The following is a 12,027-nucleotide window of genomic DNA, read 5'->3' as shown; positions in this document are numbered from 1 at the left end:
TATATACTGATCCTCCAGTAGGTTAGTTTTTCAGAGGCATTTAATTACGTGAAAGTAGATTCCCCATCCTTCTCCCTTGGAGCAGGTGGTAGCCTTGACCATGTGCCTTCAGAATGCAGTGCATCTTCTTGTAACTAGGCCATCTGAGTGCTCTCTCTCTCTCTTTCTACACACACACACACACTCTTCATTCTCAAAGAAAAATAGTTAAACAAGGAAGAAATCTTTTTGATCTAAATATGAAACAAACTTTGCTTTATTTATAATAAAGCATATTACTCACTAACAAAATGAATAGTTAAATAATTATCTTTACTTAGAATCTACTAATTTCGGGCTGCAATTTGTGGTCAAATATTTTTTTTTCTCTCCTTTTCTAAGATTTCCCATAAGATATATGCAACACTTTCATAAAAAAGTATTTTTATAGCTATCTGTAGCATATTTCAACATTTCCATTAATGGATGGTCTATAATTAAACTAGGTATCTTTCAGAAGCAAAAGAAGCATATCTTAGTAAAGATTGCATATCTTTATAATAAGAAATGTACTAACATACTTTAATCCAAACTGACTCCATGGTTTTGGGGGGTTAAATTTAAACTTTTAAAATAATTACAGCAGCTTAATGGGAACAAATAATGGCACTTGTCCCATGGATTTGTTTTCATTGTAATAATGATGAATTCTAGTTAAGAGGACAAAAGATAATATGTAAAAAGGACTATTACAGCTATGAAGCAGCTAGTAGTGCTCATTTTTTCCAACAGAAGATTCCAAAGGGCAGCACGGGATGACAAAGCAAAATATTACAGTGAAATGTGCAAGGAGCTAGAGTCAGAAAATCAAAAGGGCCAAATTATTTCATTATTTCTTAAGCTCAAGGAACTGAAGAACAAATTCAAACCTCGAGTTGCTACGATAAAGGTTGCTTAAGGCAGAATAGTAAATGAGCCAGAAAGTATTAAAAGAAGATGGAAGGAATATACTGAGTCATTGTATTGAAAGAAATTGGCAGATACAGAAGAATTTAATGAAATAACATTTGAGCAAGAGCCTATGATGATGAAGGAAGAAGTTCAAGCTAATTTGAAGGAAATAGCAAAAAATTAGGCCCCAGGAACAAATGGTAAACCAACTGACATTTTTCAGCTAACAGATGCTGCCCTGGACATGCTCACCAAGTTATGCCAAGAAATCTGGAGAACAACCACTTGGCCAACGGACAGGAAGAGATCTATTTATTCCCATCCCAAAGAAGGGTGACCCAACTGAGTGTGGAAACTATAGTACAATATCATTGATTTCACAAACAAGCAAGAATCTACTGAAGATTATCCAAAAATGACTGGAACAGCACATTAGCAGAGAACTGCCAGAAGTCCAGGCTGGGTTTAGAAGGGGTCGTAGTACTAAGGATATTGTAGCTGATGTTAGATGGTTCTTAGCTGAAAACAGGGAACACCAGAAGAATGTCTATCTGTGTTTCATTGATTATGCAAAGGCATTTGACTGTGTGGATCATAACAAACTGTGGCTGACTCTGAGAAGAATGGGAATCCCAGAACATTTAATTGTGCTAATGAGAAACCTATACTTGGACCAAGAGGCAGTAGTAAGAACAGAGCAGCGTAACACTGTATGGTTCAAAATTGGGAAGGGTGCACAACAGGGATGTGTCCTATCTCCATACCTTTTCAACCTGTATGCAGAGCAGATTATCCAAGAGGCTGGGCTCTATGAGGAGAAATGTGGCGACAGGATTGGTGGAAGATCTATTAACAATCTGCTTTATGCATATGACATAACTCTGTTTGCCAAAACTGAGAGGACCTCATGCACTTGCTGCAGAGGTTCAAGGACTGCAGCCTTCAGTATGGACTGAGGCTCAATGTCAAGAAGACAAAGATTCTCACCACTGGACCAATTGGCATCATCAGGATGGATGGCAAAGAGATTGAGATTGTTCACAACTTCAGTTTGCTTGGCTCCACAGTGAACACTCTTGGCATTAGCAGCCAGGAAATCAAAAAACATATTGTGATGGGAAAGTCTGCTGTTAGGGACCTCTCTAAAGTACTCAAGAGCAACAGTGTGTCTCTGGAGACTAAGGTGCGCCTGATACAGGCCATGGTTTTTGCAATCACTTGTTATGCATCAGAGAGTTGGACAATGACCAAGGAGGGTAGAAGGAGAATTGATGCCTTTGAGCTGTGGTGTTGGAGAAGAGTATTGAATGTACCTTGGCTTGCCAAGAAAACGAACAGATTCATCCTGGAGAGGGTTAAACCAGGTTACTCCTTGGAGGCAAAGATTCTGGGGTTTCATCTGACATACTTTGGACATGTTATAAGGAGGGACAGTTCCTTGGAGAGGGACCTCATGCTTGGTAGGTTAAGGGACAGCGCAAGAGGGGAAGACCCTCTATGAGGTAGATTCATTCAGTGACTGGGCTAATCGTGATGGGTGTGTCAGAGGCAGTGCGATTGGCACAGGATAGAGCAGAGTTTAGGGCTATTGTACATATGGTCACTATGAGTCGTAAGCAACTCGATGGTTTGTAACAACAACAACTATTTCTTAGTCCATGGAAGTAAATTACATAACATTTACTTAGCCAAGACTTGACAGCTGTCAAAATATAGCCATAGTGAGACAATCAGGAATAAAACACAATTACATTGTGTGATTATGAGTTTATACAAATATAAACATACGAAAGTTTATTATGATTTTGTTGTTTTCTAATAACAATGCAAATAAAGTTAAAAATCAAATTTTTTAAAAATAGGTTTCTAAATGTTTAGTATTAATATGAACAATATTTCTATTAACTTATCATATATTACAAAAGAATCAACCGAGAACTATATAATATTTCAGTAGGATAAAAAGAACCTGTGCGAAAATTTGTTATTTTATAATTCAGTTTATATTAGAAAAAAGAAAAACAAAGTGCACCCTTTTATCTAACTTCTATCTCTAAGAAGCTATGAATAGCAATAAATTAAATATAGCACTGACTGACCCTGAAGATTTAAATGATAATAATATATTATTTTTAAAAATCCTCATGCTAAAAAGTGTTAAAACTTAGCTAAAGTTTACAAATCCCTACAAAATCACATTTCATCATAACTAATACAAAACTATCTTTCTTCTGCAGAGTAGCTTGTGGATTGGGAGTATTAAAAAAAAGAATTAACAGACAGAAATATTTCAGAATCATATGATTAAGAGCCAAGGGGAAATTTCAAGCTACACTGATGACATTAGCAAAAACAAACAAAAAAACCAAATAAAACCTCAGGGATTGATAAAATACCAATTGACATATTTCAAATAACATACTCACCGCTGGATATGCTCACAAGTTTGTGTCACTAAATTTGTAAAAAGGTACCTGGCCAAATACCCGAAAGAGATCCATATTTGTTCCTATTCCCAAGAAAGGTGATCCAATAGAATGTGGAAAATATCAAACAATATCATAAATATCACAAACAAACAATATATTCCTGAAGATTATCTATTAATGACTAGAACAATACATAGACAGCCAGATACTCAAGATGGATTTAGAAGCCACCTTTACACTAGGGAAATCATTGTTTTTGTCAGATGGATCCTAGCTGAAAGCAGAGAATATCAGAAGGATGCTTTTATATTTTATTGCCTATGCAAAGACATTTGACTGTGTGAATCATAACAAATAATGGTTAACATTGTTAAGAATAGAAATTTTAGGAAACTTATTTGTGCTTATGTGAAACATGTACATAGATTAAAAGTCTATTGTCTGAACAGAGAAAGGGAACACTACATTGTTTAAAGTCAGGAAAAATTGCATCAGGATTGTATCCTCTCCATACCAATTAAATCTGTATACTGAGAAAATCATTTGATAAAGTGGACTTTTTTAAGAAGAATGTGTTATCAAGATTAAAGGGAGACTCATCAGCAACTTGTGTTATGCAGATAATACAACCTTGCTTGCTGAAAGTAAGATAACTTTAAGAACTTGCTGCAGAATATCAAAGACTACAGCATTCAATATGGATTGCCTGCCAAAATTAAACAAACACAAATTCTCACCATGGGACAGATATAAGACATTATGATAGATGGAGCAAAGGTTGACATTATCAGTTACTTCATTTTACTTCCATTCACAGTCAACATCCTTGATATTAGCAGTCAGGAGATCATGAGATGTATTGCATTAGAAAAGGCTGCAGCCAAGGACCTCTCCAAATTCCTGAGGACCAATGATGTCAGTTTGTGAGCTAAGGTACACTTGATTCAGGTTATTGTATGCATTTGAGAATTGGACAATTAATAAGGATGACAGAAGAATAGCTGATGTCTTTGAGTTGTGATAAGAGTACTAAATATCTCAGGAACTGTCAAAATAAAAAGCAGATAGGTCTGGGAGAAAGTACATCCAGAGTGCTTCTTGCAGGCAAAGATGATAAATCTTCATCTCACATACTTAGGGCATGTTGCTAGAAGGGATTATTCCTTGGAGAGGGACATCATGTTTAGAAAGATGAAGTGTCAGTGAAAGAGAGGAAGACTACTCGAGTATGTCCTAAATGATGAGGATGACAGAGGATGACAGGAGGATGACATAGGACAGGGTTCAGATTTGTTTTCTATAGGGATGCTAGGAGTCATACGCCACTCAGTAACACCTGACAGTAACAACAAGCTTCCAGAGATCTCTTATAAGAAGAGAAAATATGAGTAATTCTGTGTTCATGAAAGAAATTGAATGTGTAATAAGAATTCTTCCTAAAGCATATAAATGAATAATATCTGTCCTACACAGATTCTTCCAAACATACAAAATAAAACAAAAACCCAGTGCTATCAAGTGTCTCCAGCTCACTGAGGCTCACTAGCTGTAAGCCTTCCTACAGGAATGCACTGTCGCACTTACTTTTTGAGTGACAGATGGTTTTGAAGTATCAAGCTTTTGGAGTGCAACCTGTAAACAGAGAAAAGAGGGGTGGAAAGTCTTCTAATTCAACATAAACTAGATAACCAAATCCTAACAATAATATCTTCATTCTCATTATTTGAGACTCATAACTCATAGCTGATCCTTCGACAGATTTCTAAGACTTTGAATCATATTTGAGAACATTACTTATCTTCCTCTCTCATGCCTGCTGGTTGGATTTGAACTACAAGAGGTGTGTGTCCTTTGGATTACTAATGCAACTCCTTAAGGGCTATGCTAGGAACAAAACCATCCAATGTCTCTTTTGAACAAAATCCTAAGCAAAATATTAACAGATTAAATCATCATATAATGATAGATGTTGCTGTTGTTGTTAAGGGCCATCAAGTTTTAGACAACTCATAGTGACCCTATGAATGAAAGACTTAAACATTTGTGGGGAGCTCTGGTGGCCTAGTGGCAAGGAGCTGCAACTACAATCTCAGAGGCTCACAGTTCGAATGCACCAGATGCTCTGCCAGGGAAGGAGGGACAATCTCCTCCTGTACCAGTCAGATCTGTTTTGACGGTACACTCACACAAAAAGAATAAAAAAATAAATAAAAAATAAAAAAAGAAAGACTTGACCATTTGTATAGTTTTCATTGTTTATCCACATTCATTGAATTTCCAGAGACAAGTTATTTTGAAAGTGGATGCCACTCTTTCTTCTAAGCTTGTTTTAGTCAGGAGCTCCACCAAACATTGTTCACCCTGGGTAACCATTATCACATATGACACATCAATGTTGCAGTGTTTCATATCACAGCAACCATGATAATTACAGATAATCTATAAAAATAAAATTTATTTTATTCTGACGTTGCCTTTGCCTACTGACTACAATGTTGGTACTTCAAATCTACTCAGAGTCACTTTGGAAAAAAGGCCTGAAAATCTACTTCTTTATTGAGCATCCTCTAGATCACTGCTCTGGTCTGTCACACACTGGTTTGCCATGAGTCAGAACTGATCAAAGGAAATTAGATTTGTTTGTTTGTTTGTTTGTTTGTTTTTAAGCTAAGGTTAATCCAAGTATTTGCAACTATTTAACATCTATGAAAGAAAGCTCATGAAAATTTAAACGTGTTTCTAAAGAACTTCAACAAGTGCTTTATGAATGATATCCAGTGTACATGTGTAAAGATGATTGATGTTATTTATCTTCAGTGAAAAGCACATTAGATCCATATGAGATACGTCAACACTCTCACAATGGCTAAAACTACAAATACTAGTATATGAAGATCTAGTAAGGACATGGAACAACTCACTGATGATACTAGTTAGTGGAAATAAACTGGCACAATGACTTTTTATTATTGTTTATTTAGCTGCCTTTATGACAGTGGAACAAATGAGAACTTAGAATCCAACAAGGAGTACAGCTGAATAAAAACGTAAAGAAATTCATGTATGAGTTGACTAAAAATTACGTACAACAGTGTTGTTCATGATAGCTGCAAACTGGAAACATCCCAAATGCCCATCAGCAGTAGAATGTATAAATAAGTAGTAGTAGATTTACATAAGGGAATATAATTAATACCATATTGCTGAATCTCAGAAAACAGTATGCTGAACAAAAGAAGCCAGATGTGAAACAGTATTGTTGAATGATACAATTCTTGTGTAGTTAAAAAAAAAATAATAAAAATGATAGATGTGCTGAGAATCAGAATAATGGTTACCTTGAGGTGAATGAGGAGAGTCACTGGGAAATAAAATGATGGAGTCTTATGGAATGCTACATAAAGTGTTCTAGAACCATAAGTTTGTTGCTGTTAATTAAACATGTTAAATTTGTAATGCTATTGAGCTGGGGTGGTTTTTGTTTGTTTGTTTTGTTTTTCAATGTGCCATTAAGTTGACTACAATTCACAGTGACCAGATCTAAACCATGCCTTGTCATGAACTGTCCCCAAGAACTCTACCAGTAAGTCTGTTGTTAGTGTCCCTATGTCAATCCATTTGTTGATGCTCCTCTTTTCTCCAACACCACCATTCAAAGTCATTGATTCTTCTTCAATCATGCTCATTTGTTGTCCCACTTTCAGATGCATATGAAGCAATTGAAAATACCATAACTTGGATCAAGTACATCTTAATTTTTAAACTGAGTCCTTACTGTCTCAAACTTCAGAGATGTCTTTGACGTGAGATTTTGCTTTTCAGTTCTTAACTCCTACTGCCATTAGTGTTGGTTGTGAATTCAATAAAGTGAAAATATTGACAACTTCAATTTTTGTTCATTGTTTGTTCTTACACAATAAGTATTTTAAATCTTCTTAACTTTCTGCAAAGGAGGTTTTATCATCTGAACAATGCAAGTTATTGATGAATCTTCTTCCAATCCTGATGCCACATGCTTTTTTATTGAGTGTAGCTTCTTGAATTATTTTCTCAGCATATAGATTGAATAATTATGAAGAAAAGATACAACCCTTATTTGTGCCTTTGTTGATTTAAAATCATACACTGTTCTGTTCAGGCAATTATTTCTTATTATATATATATATATATATATTTTATAATAAAATAATTAAGTGTTCTGGGATTTCAATTCTTTTCATTATTAGCCAACACTGTTTATGATCATCACAGTCAAATCTATTCGCATACTTAATAAAACATAAGTAAACAACCTGTTATTTTCTGTTTCCAGCCTGTATGTATCCTTATGACATCAGAAACAATATTCTTGTGGCATGGCACTTTCTAAATCCAGCTTCAATTTCTGTATTCATCTGAATCTAGCCTGAAGTTCCCTGTTGATGTAATGATCCAACCATTTCTTAATAATCTTCAGCAAGGTTTTGCTTGCATGTGATATAACCTTGTTCAATAAATCCCACCTTCTTTGGGAGTGGGAAAAATGTTAAAATCTTCCAGTCATTCGATCATGTAGCTATCTTCCAAATTTCAAAGACATTGAGCTAGGTACTTTTCATTCATATGCTTTTCTGAATGTGTATCATACTTTAAAAGTATTGGCAGAGAAAAGGAATTAACAAAATTTAGAGGAGAGAAAATATTTATTTTACCGTTAACTGACAAAAAAAACTATTCCTGAGCCATCAATGAAGAAAATCATGATTCTCTACAGTAACGGATCCCTAGTAACTGACAACACCCAAACCTTCAGAAAGTTGAATGAGGAGCATGGGTTAATATAAGGACAATGAATGTAAAGTTGTTAAAGTAGTTCTCTCTCCACTTCCTCCTTATCCTCATTCCACACCAGCATTTTTGGTAGAAGACCAAGAGTTTATTTTCTGAAAGGATAACTGATCTTTGAACTGCATAAATCAGCATAGTTAAAGGTAGGTATGCTTTATCAAAAGGAGAAATTGATAAGGTTTCCTAATGATGTCTATAGTGCCTTAAACACTTTGGGAAAAGAGACTGGAAGAGTATCTTTCAAACAAAGTTTTTGGACAATGGGAAAACATAATATGATATAAGACCAGGCATTTTCCAACATCAAATTGGTCAGGTCACTATATGATGATATTCATGTAAATTACTTCCATTCACACTCAAAGGGATTTTCATTAGTTATATTCCTGAACATTTAAATATGACAGACGTCCAAGATTTTCATATATGTATGGGAAGTCAGAAGAAAACAAACATAAAATATAGAGACTATGCAAGATATAGAACTCTGGTAAATTAGTGGTAACTAAGTTAGTGGCTCTAAGTGGTAATTTAGTTAACTCTCAACTCAAAAATAAATGGTTTGGATCTATGAGCTGCTCTGTGGAAGAAATATGGGAAAGCTCCTCTGGTGCAGATTACAATTTCTGAAAAAAAAAATCACTGAAGGGTCTGCTATAAGTTGGCTCTAATTCAACGGTACATAAGATAGAATAGCGTAACATAGTGTAGCCTAACATAGCATAGCACAAAATAACACATGGAACATAAATGGATAATTCAATGAGCATAAGATGAAACATGAACAAGACAGAGATAAGAAAAGAGGTAAAAGAAACCTCCAGAGTAGAAATAAGTTGATATCTTCAGATGACTGAGCATCAGGTATGGAAGGGAGCTTATATAGATTGCAAAAGGTCAGATTGTTTTAAGGGTGACCTAGATCTTCAAGAAGATGGAAATGGTAAACTAATTGGTGAAAGTATTTATTTATGCAATTGACAGAGTATTCAGGTTTGGTCTGTTAAAAGAATAAAGATAAAAGAGATGTAAAAAGGGGGGAGTATGTTTACATTCAAAGGGGAAAATAGGTTACATGGATAAGGAAATCTGACCACAGTTTGTTAAATGACTCAGATATGGACGGTGCATTAAGTAACAATAACATAAGCAGGAAATAGAGTTTTAGCCCAAAATATACTTTTACTATAATGACGTGACAAGGAATAAGAAGTCTTAAAGAATAGAGTGAGGGAAAGGGTCCTTCATTGTCATTTAATTGAAACCAACTCTCATAGCTAACTGTCCTTCGGGAGAAGTTAGCCCTTCTTTCTCTTGAGGTAGAGTCAATCTGCTAGAAAGGCATGATGTTTGGATTAACAGCCTAACTCCCTATGGGCCAATAGAAGAGATCCCTTAGAGTATGATTGTTATTTCTATGAGAACTTGAGGCAGAATTGACTCAAAGCTGACCTTCCAGTGGGTTTTCTGAGGATGTAAATCCCACTGTAGGAGTGTGCCCATCTTTTTCCTGAAGAAGGAGTTGGTGGATTTGAATCACATGAATTTGGATTGGCAATGCAATTATTTACCACTGAACAACCAGAGGCCTCTAAAATGCAAACACTCTCCACTACCACACAATACGTAGGTGACTCTGTTACATTTAGAGAAATCTCAGAGGTAAGCATGTCTGAAATACAATGGAAGAACCTCACCCTAAGATAACGACCTGTATGACCATAATTCTTCTGCTAAATATAATTGTTGTTAGTTGCTGTCGATTCAAGTATGACTCATGGCATTTCTATGAACAGCAGACTTGAACCCTGTCCTATCCTGTGCCAGTCTCATTATCTTTGATAACTTGAGTCCTCTGCTGCAGTCACTGTGTCAATCACCTGATTGAAGGCCTCCTCTTTTACTCACCTTGCACCTTTCCAAGCATATCTCCTTCTAAGCAATAGTCTCTTCCAGCAACATGTCCAAAATATGAGAGAGAAAGTTTCAGCATCCTTGCTTCCAAGGGCACTCTGTACAATTTCCAAGATACAGCTGTTGTTTTGGGAGTCCATATTGAACTTCTAAAAAGACTTATGAACTTGGAAACTGTATAGGGCAGATTTTGTCAGTTTTATTGGGTTGCCAATAGATCTACCTATCTTCCTCTCCACCTCCACTTTGTGACTTCTATTTCTTCATTACCAGAAAAATATTGGAAAGTGAATAGAAATAAGGATGTTGAGAAATTGAGGCACTAAAAGGGGGCATAGTGCTTCTGAAACTGGATCAAAATAAAACTATGAAGCCTGGTAGTAGTATAATGAAGTCTCAGGTTTACAAGTTAGTTATCAGATATTTAAGGATGTTTTTGGGCAGAATATTAAATGATCCAGGAAGCAATATAAGAAGGAAGTAGTATACAGTGTCACTGTACCAAAGAAATTGGCTGACGAAAGTACTTCATGAAATAACATATGATCAAGAGCCTATAGTGATTAAGGAGGACATTCAAGCTGCTTTGGAGGAATTAGGAAAAATCAAGGCCCCAGGAATTGATGGAATACTAATTGACATGTTTCAAGAAATAGACACTGTCCTAGATGTGCTCACCAAGTTGTGCCAAGAAATATGGAAGAAAACTTCCTAGCCAACTGACTGGAAGAGACCCATATTTGTTTCAATCCCAAAAAACAGTGACCCGACAGTGCAGAAATTATCGAACAATATCATTACTATCACATGCAAGCAAGATCCTAATGAAAATTATTAAAAAAATGACTGAAACAGCACATCAACAGAAAACTGCAGTATGTTCAGGCTAGATTTAGAAGAGTCTGTGGCACTAGGGATACTATAGCCAAAGTTAGATGGACTTTAGCAGAAATCAGACAATACGAGAGGAATGTCTATCAGTGTTTCATTAACTATACAAAGGAATTTAACTGTTTGTGTCATAATAAACTGTGGCTAACTCTGAGAAGAATGGGAAACCCAGAAAACTTGATAGTGCTGTGTGAACCCTATACTATCTCCTGGTCCAAGTATAGGGTTCAAGGAGATAGTCATCAGAACAGAGGAAGGAAACACTGCATGGTTCAAAGTTAAAAACAAACAAAAAAGTATATGCCCAGGATATATCCTATTTCCATATCTTTTGGTCTATATGTGAAACATATCATCCAGGAGACTGGACTTTATGAAGAGGAATGTTGCATCAGGATTCGAGGAAGACTCAACACCAATCTGCGTTATGCAGATAACACAACTTTGCTTGCCAAAACTGAGGAGAATCTGAGGCATTTGCTGCAGAAGATCAAGGACTACAGCCTTCAACATGTATTGAAGCTCGACATCAAGAAAACAAAGATTCTCACCTCTGGGTGGATTGGCAGCATCATGATAGATGGTAAAGAAATTGAGATTATTAACAACTTCAGCTTGCTTGGCTCTGCAATCAACAGTCTTGGTACCAGAAGCCAAAAAAAACCAAAAGATTAATTACATTGGGGAAAATCTGGGACATCTCCAGAGTACTATAGAGCAAGAAACTAAAGTGCTCCTGATTCAAGCCATGATCTTCACGATTGCTTTCTATGGATCACAAAGCTGAAAAATGACTAAGAATGACAGAAGAAAAATTGATGCCTTTGAGTTGTGGTGCTGGAAAAGAGTATTGAATGTTGTTGTTGTTGTTGCTGTTGCTATGTGCTGTCGAGTCGCTTGCGACTCATAGCGACCCTATGTACAACAGCTCTAAACTCTGCTCTGTCCTGTGCCAATCTCATTGCCTCCGACACACTCATCCTGATTGCCCCAGTCACCGAATCAATCCATCTCCCAGAAGGCCTTCCCCTCCGGC

Source organism: Elephantulus edwardii, unplaced genomic scaffold, assembly GCF_000299155.1.
Source record: "Elephantulus edwardii isolate Elephantulus edwardi_28Jun2011 unplaced genomic scaffold, EleEdw1.0 scaffold00277, whole genome shotgun sequence".
Lineage (NCBI taxonomy): Eukaryota > Metazoa > Chordata > Mammalia > Macroscelidea > Macroscelididae > Elephantulus > Elephantulus edwardii.
This window is presented reverse-complemented; position numbering follows the sequence as displayed.